The sequence below is a fragment of the Furipterus horrens genome, unplaced genomic scaffold, assembly GCF_987537825.1.
Source record: "Furipterus horrens unplaced genomic scaffold, mFurHor1.1.pri manual_scaffold_7, whole genome shotgun sequence".
NCBI lineage: Eukaryota > Metazoa > Chordata > Mammalia > Chiroptera > Furipteridae > Furipterus > Furipterus horrens.
Window position 1 is genome coordinate 79,499,454 of NW_028327177.1, and position 18,216 is coordinate 79,517,669.

Sequence of the window (18,216 nt, forward strand, 5' to 3'; positions counted from 1 at the left end):
TGCAGGTCATGGTTTCTTATCCATTTCCAGCTACCCTATGTCCTTTGATTGGAGCATTAACCTATTTACATTTAAGGTTATTATTTATAGGTACTTGTCCATTGCCATTTTTTCCTTTGCACCTGTGTGCCTCTCCCTCTTTCTTCATCTTCTTGAGGCAGTCCCTTTTTCATGTCTTGTAATGCTGGTTGTGTGGAAATGTATTCTTTTGGCCTTCTTTTCTGGGAAACTTATTTCGCCTTCCATTTTGAATGACAGCCTTGCTAGGTAGAGTCTTCTTGGTTGTAGGCCTTTGCTTTTCATTGCTTAGAATATTTTTTGCCATTCCCTTCTGGTTTGTATTGTTTGTTGTAAAATCAGTTGATAGTCTTATTGGGTTTCCCTTCTATGTTATTAGCTGTTTTTCTCTTGTTACCTTTAAGATTCTTAGTCTTTTAATTTTGCAATTGTAATTATGATATGTCTTGGAGTGGGCCTCTTTGCGTTCATCTTCATTGGGACCCTGTGCACTTCCTGGATTTGTGTGACAGTCTCTCATCAAGTTAGGGAAGTTTTCTGTCATCACTTTTTCAAAAAGATTTTCTATCCCTTGCTTCTCTTCTCCATCTGGTATTCCTATTATAGGAATATTATGTTTCACGTGCTCCTGTACCTCTTTTAACACTGCTTCATTGTTTTGAGCCTTTTTCCATTTTGTTGTTATGGCTGGGAATATTTTTCTACTTTGTCCTCCAGCTCGCTGATTTGATCCTCTGCTTTATCAAGCCTGCTTTTAATTCCTTCTGCTGTGTTCTTAATTTCATCCATTGTATCCTTCATTTCCTTTGGCTTTTATTGATAATTTCTATGTCCTTTTTCATGCTGCTGTAGTTTGCTGTAAGTTCCTTGTAGCTTCCCTGGAGTTCTTTGTAGTTTCCCTGGAGTTCTTTGTAGTTTTCGCTAAGCTTGTTGAGCTTCCTTATTACCATTATTTTGAACTCAATTTCTGATAGTTTGCTTGGCTCAATTTCATTTAGCAGTCTTTCTGGCAATTCCTCCTTTCTTTCAATTGGTAGTTGTTTGTTTGTCTCCACATTTTAGGTGACTCTTCTTGTTTGTTTCTGCATATTAGCTTGGTCTGCTTTGCCTCCCTCTTTGTGGTGTGACGTTCTGTGTTAGGAGGCCTATGGGACTCAGTGGTATAGTTCCTTTGAGCTCTTGAGCTTGGTGCTCTTGGGCTTCTGTTTATGCTGTGTATGTGGGCTTTCTGCTTGTAATTGGGTTTTGGTTGCTGTTGGGTCATTCTTTGGTGGGTCTTTCTCTCTGGTTGGCTGGCTGAAGGTCACTCTGCCCACCACGTCTTTTTGTTGTACCATTTCTATCAGAACAAAACCAAACCGCCCAGAATATAAACCCACACCCACAAAAATACCCTCCACCCACAACCATACTATCAGCAGGAATATTACTATAGGTATAAAAAGATTAAGACTATAAGAAAGGAAAAACAAATATGAGATGACTAACTGAGAGAAAGGTGATTTTGTGAGGGCAGAGGGAGAAGGAATAATAAGAGTGGGGAATAGAGACAAGGCATAGAAAAAAGGTAAAATTTACCTCATAGGTAAAAAAGGGAGGAGGGAAGGCAAGAGTGGAGTAAGAGAAGGGAAGTGTAAAGTATTAGGTTTAAGCCTACATTTAAAAATCCGTGTGTGTGTGTGTGTGTGTGTGTGTGTATAATGGGAGAAAAAGAAGGGGAAAAGGAGAAAAAACAATTAAAAATTATATATATAACAAATAATAGGGACCTAACTGGAGAACAAGGTCCCTCCCAGCACTATCAACAACAAATGAGCTAAGATTTATGTAGTGGATTGGGTATTAGAGGGAACAGAGGGTAGAGGGAAAAGGAACACTGAAAGTGAGGAATGAAAACCAGGCTAAGACAGGGGAAAATTTACATTTAAAATTAAAAATACAAATGGCAGGAGCAAGGCAAGATGGCGTAGGAGAGGGGAGTGGTAAGACTGGAGATTTGAAATACAAAATAGTGACTATTTAGATATGAGCTTGAAGAAATGTATTAGTAACCATCTTATTCACAACTACCAAGTAAGATTAATAAAGGTGGGGTGCAAATATAGGTATTTTAAGAACATAAAAAAATAATATAAGACAGCTAATGACAATCGCAAATGGTTTTGAGAGGCTGGTGGGGAGGGAAGTAGTAAGAGTGTGGAATGGAAACAAGTAGTAACTAGAGAAAAACAGAATTTAAATCCAAGATAAGAAGAGAAAGAAAGAAGGTAAAATGGGGTAAAAGAAAGGAGGGGGAAATACATGAGGTTTGAAATAAACAATAATATAAAACCTGGTGTCATATTAGGATCTAAAGGGCAATATATGTCTATTTAAGAGCTATGGAAGTTTTTTGTTGGCCAGAGGAACTGTGTAGCTCCTGGTATCTGGCAAAGGGCCTTTTTAGAGCTTTTTCTTCTTTCCTCTGCAGAAATATTCCCAGCAGGGTACTCCTGCATTCAGCTCCTGCATCTTAGTACTGAGCTTGCTGTTCTCTCGCTGGTGGCTCTGTCGAATTCTACTCTCTGACCAGCCCTCTGCTCTGAGCTGGACTGGGTCAGCTCCCATTCCCTGGTCCTGCAGTGCACTATGTCCCTCTGAGTTTTTGTTTAGCAGAACCGCTGTGCCCACACATAGGTGTGTGAGCCCTGGGTTCCTGCTGAGTCTCAGGTCCTTCCTTGGCTCTCCTTTTAAAAATCTGTGTGGTCCTCTTGTTGCAGTACCAGCCCCTGGGTTCCCCATTTTCCATGCACACTCCCTCCCCAAAATCACAGTCTCTCAGGGTCAGGGCTGGCCTCTGCTTTCCCGAGCCTCTGTTTAACATAAAGTTTCTAATTGGATCTTTCCCGGGTGGTATGGCACCTGGAAGAAACTGTGGTGATTCAGTAACATCAGGCGGTGGTGGAGTCCTGGCCCTGCTCCCTCCATCAATCTTTCACCTTGGGTGGGCAGTTTCTGGGGTCTGCACACCTCCCAGGCCTTCTCTCTCTGCCCCGGGTAGCTCATGGTTCCTGAGCCAATCCACACGCTGGGCTGGGCAGCCGTAGCAAGCCCCCACGTAGGAAGCATAGGCTGCCAGCTCCTGGGAGCCCTGCATGCACCAGTTCTTGGCTGCTCTAGCTCAGTCCTTGCATTCTTGTCTGTGTTCGGGCTCACTCACCACCGCTCTCCTTCACTTTCCTTTCTGTGTTTTCACTCCAAGTCCAGTTTGGAATGGGAGCAAGTGGACAGGGCTGCTAGCTACTCTGCCATCATCTTTCACCCCAGTATTAATATTATTACTGTTATAACAATATAACTATAATACGTAATATATAAAATAATATAAACAATAAAAGAGGTTTTCCAGATCACCTTTTGCTACCCTGAAGGAGAAACTGGTCACTTAAACTATGGTATAGCTGCAAGCATTATATACACTGAGGTTCTTTTTCATGGCATCTGTTCTGTATATCAGAGAAGGAAAACTCTGACTCCAAAAAACCTCCGCTGCCTTGCGGCATACCTCTTCAGGGGAAAGGCTAAGGGAGTAAACCCCGACAGAAAAATCCGGAGCTGGAGTCCCTAAGGCGGTTTGACGTTTTAGTCAACACCGGCAACTCCTGCGGCGCACCTGAAACCAAGCTGTATTGACTCCGTCTTTCCCTTGGACCCTTCAGCTGCGAAGAGAGGGGGGGTCTGCTGCATGGGCAACAGCAGACCCTCCATATCACCCTGCCCAGGCTCTGTAGCTTCAGCTTCACTGGAGAGGACACTCCAGCGTCATCGCAAGATGTCGATTCAACACGGGAGGAGTCATATACCGTGTCACTCCCGAGTTGGACTGCACAACCATTCTCGGCGGTGCAGATAGACTCTTAAGAAGCTACACCATCGTCTCTCGAGACGGACGGCTGCCGCCGCCGCCGACGACTGTTCTGTATATTTAAAACAAACCTAATATTTTTGTCTAGGGCTTTTAAAGTCCTTTGTTATCTTCATCTTATCACAAATAAAATTTTAGTGATCTGTAAGTAAACACATCTCAAGGAAAAGGAAAACAATTCACTGAATGTCAGAGTTAGGAGGAGATGGATGACTGAAGCCCATAAAGGCAACTTCCTTAAGGTCACAACAGGTCCATGCATGGGATTGTAGACCACAGTGGATTTCAGGGCTGCAGTATTGACTGAGCCTAGAGAATCCTTGTAAGATCCATCAGAAGAAAGAGCTTTGGTCTTACCTCAAGATAATACATAACACAAAAATAAGATAAGTGGTTTAATAGCAAAAATAGCAAGTAAGTTAGTATTGACTACAGAACACTCAAGGTGACATATTTCTAAAAGGTAAAAAAAAAAAGAAAAAAGTATAAAAAGGAAAGATTAAAATCATGTTAATTACAAGATACAGGAGAGGGCAGAGCAGGATGTTAGGCTAGAAAAGAAATAAACATATCATGTAAGGGAGAAGCCATATAATCACCATGCATGTGAGACTAGGTACAGATAATTAATGCAATTTGACTAGAGACCAAAACTCTGAACACATATATGGGTTTCCATCAGTTGACTGGTTCTATAAAATGGGTCCCAGCACTCAGGGATGAGAAACTATGATTAAATGTACTTTGAATCTCTATTTGCCTAAAAATAATAATGCTTTCAAAAGTGAACAGTTAATAAAAACATATATTGCCACTTATACTTAACCAGAGTTCCAGAACCCAAACTGTTGACTTCTTAGCTTCTAAGTAAAAATTTAACTTCAGAATCAGGAAGAATTTTGACTGCCTGATATCTATTAATTTTTCTTTAACCCCAATTTTTATCACTTTCCCAGAATTTTCTGTAACTAGTCATTTAACAGTTGCCTAATTTTTTTTAATCATCAAAACAACTTCTAAGAATTTTAAGTAATGGGTATAATTTGGAGGGAAGTTAGAAACTGTGGCCAAGCATGCTGCTCAGTATCCCACAGAAAAAGTCACTATTAAGGGAGCCTGCATAGCTAAGTGACTTTGTGACTTTTAAAAATAAAAATTTCTTCTGCTGAAATGTTATTCAATAGCTATCAGTTAAAAAAAATCTTCACACATCCCATATACCTCTAGAGAAATTAATACCAGATTGTATTCAGAATCAACTTCCCTTTCCTTTTGCCAAAGCATTAACATTTTGGTCATTTCTCAAGAACCCATTATGTGGCTTTATCGCTGTGGATTTGGTGTGTGTCTCTGGTTGAAATGCTGGTGACAGGGATCAGCATTAATAAGTACTGTGCCACTGCTAAGTGCTTTGCAAGCATCATGTCACTTATTTCCCACAGTAGCACTATGAACCAAGGACTTCATTATCCCTGTTACACAAATGAACTGAAGTTAAGAGGATTTGGACATGGCCCATCTAACTCTGGGGCCCGTGTCCTTACAGTAATGCTACAACCAGAGAGCAGGTAGAACACATAATCAAGTGCCTTTGGGAAAGAGTTCTGTGAATGAATTTTAATTGAAAAATGGAAACCTTAACAGAGAAGCAAAGTAGATCTAGAAAACAAGGTTCATGGTCAGTGCAGAAGTTTACAAGGGGCATCTTAGGGTTCTTTCTGATTTTTTCCTCTCACAAGGAAGGAGGTAAGAAGATAGCCTGTGTCTTCTGGTAGAGGAAAAGTGCACCTCAGGGTTCCTACATGAGCATGCTCTTCCAGTGCTGGGCTTGGGCCTGCATACTGAGGGCAAGTGAAGGACTCAGGCATCAGAAAGAGTTAGTCTTCCTGTGGAGCTTCCAAAAATGAATGTTTGTTTTATTCCAACCAGGAAGCAAGCTGTCCATAGGCACTAGAGATACTATCTTCAGGCAGAAAAATAATACTGAAAAAGAAAAAAGGAGACTACTTTCTGCTGAAGTCAATGCTACAGTGTGAAAGGCAAATCCACGACTATGGATACGTCAGGAAAGACCATTGATGCCATAACCATCAGTGCCCGCTGCTGGTGAATTCAGAGGTATTAGGTCCCACATACTCTGAATAGGTCATTTTGTGTTACCATTTAATAAATCCAATTTGAAAAAAAAAGAGAGTAGTCTCTGAAACAAGAATAAATAATACTTGATAGTTTTTAAAAAGTTTCCTAAAAAGAAGTAGTTCAATCCACACCAGCCAGGCTTAACCTTTTTTAAAAATCAAATATTTTAAGGCAGAGGAGGATTAAGGTTGGTTGAGGCCCTGGACGCAGAAGAAAATACTGGGCCCTTTAAAAAAAAAGAGAGAGACAGGGAAAATAACAATACATGTTAACCATATTTTTAAATAAATAAGAAATATTACGTACTATTAATGCTTTATTTCCAATAAAATTTGAATATATGTATAATATAATTAATAATAGCATAATAACAATCACAAGTTTTGGTGTCGTTTCATTTTTCTAGCTACTGATGAAAAGAAAAATATAAAACTTAATAGTCTGAATGATTAGAATACTAGAGAAGAGATTTTTCATTTAGTGCAATAAATTAATGATTAATTAAAATTCAAAAATTATTCATAAACTACAAAAATCCAGGTGCTGATGTAACAACAGGAATTAATTTTATCTTAATATAATTTCAACAATAGGAATTAATTTAATTTTAATATAATTTCAACTTACCTGAATATTTATTTATACGCACAGAAACTATTTTTCAAACCTTAATTGAAGCAAGTACATATCCACAAACTAATCTACATCCCTGTGTATTTTGTAAGTCTGCACTGCAAGAGAACCTTTGTAAGTACAAAGTAGCAAATATGATTCTATTGCTCGGATGAGCGGCAACGCAGCCACGCGGGGCCTATGCAGTGTAGTACGTGTATAGTATGCAGTGTAGTAATGAACTAATGAAAATAAGCAAATATAAACATATTATCAGGTTTTACCGCCGATTGTAAATGTAATTAAAATTGCATATATGAAACCAGACTTGGTGTCATTAGAAAAAAGTGTAAAGTTGGGGTTTTGCAGGGTCCTTCAGAAATCGGGACCCAGGGCGCATGCCCGGTGCACCTGCCGTTAAATCCACCTCTATTTTAAGGCCCTATTTGATTAGATCTTGTGCTTAGTTTTCACTGATTAAGAAAATGTCAAAAGTGAGGAAAAGAAAGAAATATATGGCATAGGTATATCAATTTGTACTGTGTTCATCGCAGCAGTTAAATGCAGACTTCTGTGGTGAACACAGTATATACTAATGCATATGTATTTACATAGGTATATATGTATGTATGTGTATATGTTGTATATATACACAACACACACAAGGTAAAGATTTATTTTACAAATATTTATGGACAAATGGATTCATTGACCTCTCAGAGTTCCTCCAAAGGCACAGGTTTCTGCAGCTCACAGTGGGCACCACTGTAATTTTAGAATTTCTTGTTATTTGCAACTCATCTCTCCAAGATTTGACAGGATGAATCTATTTTTATCAACTTTCCATATAATGGAATGTGCTACATGTAGAAAAGATTCTAAAGAGATATTGGATATTTTGCAATTTCCACTGATCAATTATACACAAAGCAAAACTTTGTCTTTCTCCTCCCCTCTCTTCTCAAAGAGCACATCTACTGTACACTGCTGGAGATGTGCTCCAACTCTCTACCTGTTTATTGTAGGTCTAAGAAGTCCTAGAGTGATGAAACTTGGTTGACTTCATTTGCACTAACATTTCCTAATTTTTCTTATGTTACTTACAAATTAACTTTCAGGTCTCTACAGAAATGGTTCTCGAATGTGACCATGCATTAGAATCAATCAGAAGGCTGGCTCACACATATGTTAATAGGCACTCACCTATAGAGTTTGGGCTCAAGAGACATGGAAGAAACTCAAAAAGTTTGCATTTACTTTATTTTATTTTTTATTGTTTATGCTATTATAGTTTTCACAGTTTTCCCTCCTTGCCCACTGAGCCCACCCCCTGTTTCATAGTCAAACCCCACACTGTTGTCCACGTCTATGGGTCATTCTTATATGTTCTTTGACTAATCCCTTCATCTTCTTTCAATCATTCCCCACCCCACCCCCCATCCCCTCTTACAGCTGTCAGTCTGTTCCACATTTCTACATCTCTGGTTCTAAGCAGCTCCCTGGTAATACAGGGACTAAGGCCCCAGATCACACTTTGAGAACTACTAAGCTACAGAATACTTCCCAAGAAACCCTATTTAGGGTTAAGTTCTACATACCTTAGGTTCATGTCTAACTGAATGAGGGCTTTATATCAAAATTAACAGACCTTTTAGAATGTTCTGTTTTTTCTCTTGCTATGAGATATCAGTGATCCTATGGGTCAATAAAAATGGGCACAATGACCCATACACTCAACATTGTATTATAAAGTCTATCAAAATTATGCCAGTTAATGAGCTGAAAACATTCTTATGGTATATGATTTTAATTCGAGTATAAAAAGCTACTAGGAAAATTGCAATCAACTTTACAAAAGTCTTTGTGTTTACTAACATTTTAAGACAATAATAAAATAATAAACACTAAGGAAAATACATAATTCTAAATTAAGAAGACCATAATATATTATAACATAGTAATTTTTCTTTCAGGAAGTCATGGAATGATTAATATTTTTGCTCTCTTAGTATTCTTGTTTATTGTAACTAAACAATAAACTATACAATAAACTCATTGTTTGCATTAGGAAATGACAAGGTAACTAAAAAATTTTAATTATAATTTAAATATATTATTTCTGGCTTAATAAATGGTCAAAACTAGTATCAAATCAGAAATGTTGGGTGCCTGGCATATAAGAAAAGGAGGAAAGCCTGCTTCACTGAATAACCAGCTATGCTGCCAAGTCCTAAAAATATACTGCAGTTAGCTGAGAAAAGAAATTGCTTTAGTGACATGAGCATGGATAATAAACATATCTAAAACTTCTTCACAAAACTAGATTTCAATAATCTACATGTTAACATAGCTGCCATTAAGTATATAGTGAAAGAACAACCTAGGATTAACTGGTATCCTTTTCCTTCAAAGTCATTTTTGTACCAAGAACAATGATGAAATGCTTACATATTCCCAAGGCCTTAGACATTTTTGAAACCCTGGACTGTGGTACATAAGTGTGTTATGTGAGGTCTGAAAGAAACTGGAGTGAGCTATATGACAAACAAGTCAAAAGCTGTCCCCACACTCAGGCCTCTGTGGAAGGCTGCTGGCAGAGATGGGCCCAGATGCCACATTACCAAGGGTGTCTCTTCATTATGTTCTCCTGCCCCAAAATATCTACTGTCCATTGGTTATGTCAGCAAACTTAGGCACCAGAGGGTTTTAAGTAAGAAAGTAACAACTGAATATTTTTTGTTTGTTTGTTTGTTTCCTTCAATGGCGAGGAAGGCAGCAGGCCAACAACAGTGTTAGGTGGGTGTAACAGCAGCCATAAAGACAGGGAGTAGCCCTGGCTGCTGTAGCTCAATGGACTGAGCGTCAGCCTGCGAGCCAACTGTCACTGGTTCAATTCCCAGTCAGGGCACATGACTAGGTTGCACGTCAGGTCCCCAGTTGGGGGTGCAAGTAAGAGGCAACCACACAGTGATGTTTCTTTCCCTCTCTTTCTCCTTTCCCCTCTCTCTAAAAATAAAATAAATAAACAAATAAATTATTTTTTTAAAAAGACAGGAAGTAGGTGAAAACTGCTGTAATGGGTGATTGATAATTAGAAATGATTACATAATTCTTCATGAACAACAATGAAACAGAATCACTGACTGAGCACTTTCCATCTACTCCAACACTGTCCTAAGTGCTTTCAATCTGTGTTAATGCAAAGACCGACAGGTCACATGTGGTTACTGGCGCTGAAAATGTGGCCAGTGTGACAGAGGAAATGAATGTTTTATTTTTATTTTCCTTAAACATAAATTTAAAGACATACTCAATTACTGGAAATCTTTTAAATATGTTTGAAACAGCTTGGGTATATAAATTTATTTTATCAACTAAATCTCATAAAAACCTAAACGTAGATGGAGTAATTCTGATGAAAATTCAGCATGCAAGTTAAGATGCGCTTGTAGGTATAAAACATACACCTGATTTTGAACACTTAGTATGAAAGACTAATATTAAGACCTACTGTAAAGAATTTTAAAACCGTGTTAATTTTAATACTGATTACATTTTGAAATGATATTTTGGATACACTGAGTGATAAAATATATTCTTCTTTTAAAAGGATTTTATTTATTTATTCATAGAGAGAGGGGAAGGGAGGGAGAAAGAGGGAAAGAGAAACATCAAGGTGTGAGAGAAAAATCAGTTGGTTGCCTCTCACATGCACCCCAACCAGGACTAGCCGGCAACCCAGCCATGTGCCCTGACTGGGAATCCAGCCAGCACCCTTTTGCTTTGCAGAACGATGCCCAACCAACTGAGCTACACTAGTCAGGACAATAAAATATATTATTAAATTGATTTCACCTGTTTATTTTTATTGTTTTTAATATGGTTACTTGGAAATTTAAATATTTTTATGTGGCTTACATTTTATTTCTATTGGGTGGTGCTGTATTGGGTGAGTTATCTCATTTAACCCTTCCAAAGACTCTCTAGAGCACTCCTACCTTCATTCCACAGATGAGCACACTGAGGCCCAAAAAGAACAGGAAACATGCTCAAGGTGACCCAGTTAAGTTTTGGAGGCAGGCTAATCCTAGATTTTCAGCAAGGATACTGATTATGATCATATCTCAATGCATAATGAAGCACATGCGCTGTCATTAATGGGAATTTGGCATCCAGATAGTAATTTACTATGGTGTTTAGATACCAAGTTTCGGGGGCTGAAGTCATATGGTCTGTACTTCTCATAAATTCAATCTTTTAAGATTAACCTGGCTGTCATAAATATCACCATCACGTAACAATGCAGGATGACCAAAGGCCATTACTACAGCTTGTCTTACCAGATGAAGGATTCAAATTAAATTCCATCAAACCACACCGAGCCAATACACTCTGACAAGCACCTCTCACATCCAAAACCTTCAAGAGCCTGGAGTTTTTTTCTAATTTGCTCCCTCTTTCTCTTCACCAAGAGATAAAAGAAAGCCCAGTAATATGCTGAATTGGGTAAAAGAAAACACAGGAAGTTAACAGGGGACTATAGATGGCCCTTTAGAATTTGTATTTACAAGTGGGCACGTTTCTATCACTGCACAATATTGCTTTGTTTAAGGGCCAAGTCTCAGTCTTGAAATGTGTTGGTAATAAATCAGCAGGCATTATTTTAAATCAACCAGTTTTATGAACTAAGCCAAGAGTTGAAAGAGGTAGGACTAATTACCAACATTCCTTGATGAATTACTTAGCAGTGTGTGCTAAATCAATGTGCCACTATGTCTTGATCCCCAATTTTATCCTGTACTTATTTCCCAGGAGGTAAAAAGAACATGTGGCTAATTAAGGCACTGATCTCTACGCCAGAAGTACTCAAGGTAAGATTTCTTTTGGGGAAAAAAAAAAAAAAAGGTTCTTTGCCTGGTACTCATTAATCTAATTTTTACTACTTCACTAGAAAAACAGAGCTAATCTTGTCACCTTTAGGCATTCTGTACTACCATGTAGTATTCAGAAAAAATGTTACATATTTGTAATTTAGCCAATAAGAATTTCTTAAGCCTTTCCTAACCAGCAGGAATGGCTCTGGTTTGTCGCTTCTAATTAAGTCTCAACAGAATTTCCAGCTCCTAAATTTTAATTATACAAAACTCAGGGCCAAGAGGGGAGATTATGACAAAACTATGCCTGCTGGTAAGGTAGTAGAAATTTGAATTTTTCTTTTCATGTCGGTCCTCTTAACTACTTCTAAAAATTATTCACAACCTAGTAATTCAAATCCTTTTATTCATTTTTAATTTTCAGGACCCTTACACCTTGCTATCTTTCCTGTGAAAAAGACCATTAGAGTTACATAATGTGCATCAATAAGTCTAGTAAATTCACCTGACAGAAATGTGCTGCTCAAAAACTTATGGGTGAAGAGAACTTTGCTAATACTCCTAAATAAAATTAATGAAAGACACTCATTTTAATTATATTAAGAATGAATACACATGCTTTCCTAGTAAAAACAGTAATAATAAAGATTCCGACCACCATCAGCTCCAATCCTAAATCTCATTCCAGAGGTAACTGGTAGAATCAGTCTGGTATAGATTTATGTATACCCTTTTCTAGGATATTCTCTCTCTTTTTTTTAAGTTATTAAAACACTTATTTTCCTAGAACCATGATCTACTTCAACAGCTGCTTCATATGCTCTAATTTTGATTCATCTAATTTTCACAAAGTTATAAATGAAAACACAAAAAGCATCCAACTTTATAAACAAGGTCTGAGACTATAGTACTGGCAGGAGCTAAATTTTCCTTAAAGTTCAGGCTCAAAGAAGTCAATAAAAAAAGACATATTTAGGGCAAGAACCAAGATTCTAGTATTGATTGCAGCTAAACCTTGTGCAAAGCCACTGTACTGATTTACATATTTTAAACACAGAACACTCACTTATTTTAATAAGGCAATGTTAAAATTAGATTTTTCTTACACGTGTCCACAATTTCTATTGTTTAAGAGTATACCTATAGAATAGCAATTTTCAACCAGTATGCCACAAGAATTTTGAAAACATGCAATACCCAACTACTTAGTCAGGGGCACTGACCTCTTTTCCCTTAGATTGTCAAATAAAAAGAAAGACAACAGTCAAAACAACAATAGGCATTTGGTGTGAATGAATCAAAATTATACCTAATTTTTTGTCAGACTGGCAAAAAATACATTTTTTCATGTACCACAGAGTTTTAGTAATTAGTTTATGTGTACCATGAGATGAAAATGGTTGAAAATCCCTGATATGGAAGATAGTCAATCAGTGGTCTTTCAAATCTAAGTCCTTCCTTTGGTTGCTAGGATTAAGTAGGTAATATTTGAAAAGAAGACTTAGTGACCTTTTTACACAATAACTTAAGATTTATTACAGCCGACATTATTCACTTAAAAGCAAACAGAAAAACAACCAGGACTGAAGTTCCAGTTTCAAGTGTTAAATACAGCCAAACCTCTAATACTGCAGGGTGGCAAGGAGAAGAAAAACTAAAAATACAACCACAATTTCAGCAGAAAATTCTTATTAAAAGATCTGTGAATCTATCAAATTATTTCAAGAATTATTTGAAATAAAACAAATGTATTATTAAAATATATAAACTGTAAAGCAAGATGAATTGTGATACCCTGGGCCAATAGGATCTTTAGAACATAGGTGATCTTCAGTTACAATCTTTGCGTGTTTTTTCAGAAACTTTCACTGTAAGTGCTTCTGATCGACAATGATGACTGTAGCTAAACCATGAATTAACATGGTGATCAATGTAAGGATGCACGCCGGTCTTTCAGCAGGCATACCATGGAGACTCATGGATGTTCATTGTTCTATATGGATGGCCCTTACTAATTCCAAATGCTTAAGATCATGCACCCTTGGTTATGTCTGTGAGATGCCTCTGTAGTTTCTCTTTGTCCTCTCACTTTACCCAAACATATTCTGTTACTGTTGATTCTTTAGAAATGTTTATAGAGTACATCCTTGGATTCTGTAGAAACCATAGAGGCAACAGGGTATCTGGTTATAAGTCAATAAGGTAGGCTATGGAACTGTGTGACCCGGAACTGGTGACAATTTCTTTATGCCTTAGTTTCCCTGTGTGGAAGATAAGGGTTTTTCCTACCTGTTCCATAGGGTTATTAGAGGGATAAATGAGATAAAGGATATGCCATGTTTAGTCCTGGCAGTCACATCCTCCAAGTTGCTTTATGTAGTGCCACATTTATGCCAGTAATGCCTAGTAAAGTTTTAAGATATTGCAACACCCCCTAAGCTACAACGTCAGTTAAGACACTGAACACTGCTATCTCTCCCTTCTGAAGTTTCTCAGATTGTTCACTCTAGGAGAGGTATTACCACCAACAGTTAAGAAATCTGGACCATGGAATACCACTTGCTTCAGTGACTTCCTTAATCCCTTTGTCTCAATTCCCACATCGGAGACACAGGGATGCTGGACCAGCTAACCCTGTCTGCTATAATAACAGTTTCCTTAGGGAGATACAGACCACCTGGATTGTAGGAGTCACAATTTTAAGAGCCTTAAATGTTCTCTAAACACAACACAAAGAGGAAATGAGAAAGATGATGAGTACTTTACAGGAATGTTTCTCAATCGGTTTTTCATTATCACCCCCAATAAGGAGCCTTTTTAGACTTTTTTTCCCCCTAATTACCTCTCCCTCATCACCATCCCCATAAAATTTTCAGACACATATACATATACTGTATATCTGTTTATGTACTTACTATGGCTCCTTACAGCACCACAAACCATTTTAATATCTAAGACTTTTTTGCCATCCAAGAACCAAATTTTGCCCCTTTGAGGGCAATATCACCTCTGCTATAGATGCATGTTCTAGAGGCCTCATCCCATGAAAAAGAAGTTACCATTCAGAGAGATAAAAAAAGACCACTGCAATTTTTAGTCCTCAGTCCTAAGTCCCAGACCTTAACATTCTCCTTAAGCTGCTACCCTGATACCCAGTAGTATAGAATTATGAGAACTATGCAAATGAAAGGAGAGTGCACCTGTCAGTATGGCTTCTTTTAACAGCAGAAGAAGAGTTGAGCAGCTGCCTTCTCGTGTAAACCCACAAGATGACTTTAGTGATTGCCAAGTAGCACATCAACAGGATGAGGGCCCACCACCCCCGACCTGCATGGTGCAGGTGTCCACAAGCACGGCTGACCCTAACCACCACACGAGGAAATCAAATCACCCTGATTTTACTGGACCCCTTGGCCACATAGAAATGTCTGAATGGTCATAGGAGGAGAAATCATTTCCATTTAGTGCCAATATTACCAAGTAATGTGTGATCAGAGCAGATGTTTTGGTGTTTTCAGAAAAGTGGAATTAATTCATAGGCTTAGCTGTGTCAAGGTTGAATAATTTGTTTTAGATAGTTACTCTCCACAGGTCTGCCCTTTCAAGTGAACTAAACCTAAAAATCTAAGCAAAGATGACTTTCTTCAGCTAGCATCCTGTTACTAGTTACTAGTCACTAACGGCAGTGCAGACAGAAAATGATATCTTAAAATTAATAAACAGACATTTACTAAGATTTTTGCATGACTTACCCTATGTTTTTTGATTTCAACAACAGTGTAGGACAACTCTAAGGAGCAACTAGTTGTGCCGGCCCTGAAATAATTGAGTCCTTTCCCACAGGGGTCACACACAGCATGGGAGGAAACAGGCCACCAGTCAGTGCTCCAGTGGACGGGGCACACCTGTAACACTGGAACAGTTTGACTGCTTTCAAACCAGAGTCAGAAGTCCCTATTCTGCCTAAGGAAGAACAAGGTTTGAAGTCAAATTCTCAAAACTAGAGACAACCCAGAAAGAAAAGAAACTATTTCTTTTTCTTTTGCTCTATTTGCAAATGTGAACAAAGAGAAAGATAGGGTTTATGACTACCTGGCCAAAATTGCCCACTATGCTTCTTCAGACCTCACCACCTCACAAAGCAATTGCAGGGTTAGAAACCACCAAGGTAAGAAAGGCTACACTCCAACTGTGAACATTAAACCCTCATGGAGGCCCACGAGAGAGGAGCTGGAAGTGCAGGAGGGAGTGTTTCCTATGCATTTTTTCTTCTGCACTGTGAAAATCTGTTCCAAGTTAACAAGTATTATCTGTAATTTTTTTTAAAAATCAATAAAAAATGAATTTCAAAAAGAAATAAAATTACCTTGTGTGTGACACTGAACACATCAAAATGATACTACAAGTAGACTCAGAACCCTGTAGGGAAATGAGGTCTCTCTGTGCAAACCTGAAAACTGAGTCCCTTGTCCCCTTGAAGAAGGATGTGTCTTTATATACACACAGAGTTTGATCCAAAAACAAAAGGACACTAAAGTTCATAAACAGTTCTGAAATCAAGGCTCACAGAATACTTCTGTGACTCACACTGGTGACAAAAATACATGACTGCCCACAAGTGAAGGTGAATAAATATATGATGGCCCATGGACTGTGGTATTAGAATTCTCAGACGTCCTTTCTTATGAGGACATGCCTCTAACAAAAGACTCCTCTAACTAAGGAGATGGCAACATCTGTGCCTGCTTCTTACAGCCACCATGATGCTAATAGTTCTGTATTTCCATTTAAATAAACCAGGAACAATATCTAAATGCAAAGTGAGCTCTGAGAGTATCCCTCCTGCTAATCTGTGATTCACCATCCCTCTGTAACTCCTTTTATGATTGTCTGTTATACCCAAAAATATCAGCAACACCTTGAAAATTCTACACCAGGAAGATTTCATAAGTTACATAGAAAGGCCAGCAATTCAGTCATCTGTCCTTGCCCTCATTAGCAAAAGCTCAAGGACATTGGGTATAGAATGAGGGACAAAGAAGGACTTGAATCCTGACTCTATAGGAGAACTATCCGAATGGGATGTCACAGTATGAGATGACTACCAAATAAATGGTGAAGTAAACTGAGTTTACAACGTAATGGGTCCTGGTAGAATGTGCTTTTGTATTTGATGAACAGCAAGCATTATTTCTAATTCTGCAGCAATCTGCTCAATTCCTTAGATTCTCTGAGATGGAAAAAAAAAATTAAAATATAAATTCTTTCAAGCTACTTAATATATCCTAAAGTTACAAATATAGTGCCAATATTTATCGATTTTAAGTTCATAAACCATTTCTCCTAAGCAGAGCAGGGATGGGGAGAGAATTTTGATGAACTTGCCAGTCCAAGATCAGAGCAAACAGGTGCTCTGATAATCAGTGTTACACAGATGGGACAGTGAAAACATAGGCTTAAGGTGTGTGTAAACAATACGACAGTGGCTGGTATGCAAGGTTTCTTTAGTTATGAGATCTAACATGTGTCTACAAGGTCTATCCCTGAGTCCTCTGCCTTTGTTTGAAAGAAGCTAGATCAATCTTCACCCAAGCACAACAGAAATACTGAATATATAATCTATTCCCAAGAGAAAACCTTGTCTTGGTTTTGTGGGGGATAGGAGATAAAATATCTATTAATTGAGGCAATATCTAGAACTTTAATCACATAAGAATAAAATTTTTATGCTAAACTGTTTGCTTCTTCTTTGCCCTAACAGAATTTTAATTGGCTCTTTCCATGGAAGAGTTTTATTTCATCACTACATTTAAAAAAAGTCTTTGCAAATAAAAAACAATTGACTTTAAATTTGTTTTAAAGAATCTCTTTCCTATTCCCTGGTAAGAATGAATTATCTATTGCTTCCCAATTATAACATGTTATCTCCTCTATGCTTTAATAATAAACTTGAAATAGTGGGAGATGTTTTGTTTTGTTTTGTTTGACCACACAAATGAATGCAAAGACCAACAATGAATCACTGGTGTGTAAAGTTCACATTGTTTAATGAACAGCAACACTCAGGACTCTTTAGAATGAATCAATGAGGTGAATAGGTTAAAAAAAATTTAATAAGGGAACTTCTCTTTCTTTGCATCAGTCATATATAAGAGTTGAGTGTTTATCTTTAAACCAGGAGCATCTGCCAATGTGCTGTGGACACATGTGAGGTAGAATTCTATTCTTAAACCTGTAACAATTTCCCTGTAATTAGAAAGTTATATGTCCCAATAGAAAGATGCTAACAAGTTCCTGCAGTTTCCACCCCTGAAAGAAATCAAAGACCCAAAAACAGACAACTCACTGCAATGAAAGGATTATGTGCTCTGGTTACTAATGCGCAGGAAGCTCTTCTGCGGTTTTATATCTGAAAAGATTTTCTAAAAGAGTCAGATTCTATAGCCAAAATCATTTAGTAAATAAAGAAGAAAATTAAATAAAGGCCAAGGAATTCATTAGGAGAAATGTATATGTTATTAGAAGAGGCTCATTTTAGATAACTTGTACATTTTGAAACTCCCCCAAAGAAAAAGGTTAAGATATTGCTACAGCAGACACACCTATTCCTACTTGTGTTTCTCATGGAACATTACTCTCACCCCATTAAGTGAGGGTTACCACCAAACT

At 37.8% G+C, this 18,216-nt stretch overlaps 1 protein-coding gene across 4 annotated transcripts in view; it reads right to left on the bottom strand.

Moving 5' to 3' along the window:
* Positions 1-18,216, bottom strand: part of MITF (melanocyte inducing transcription factor) — a 286,241-nt gene that overhangs the window by 75,070 nt on the left and 192,955 nt on the right. The window lies entirely within an intron of this gene.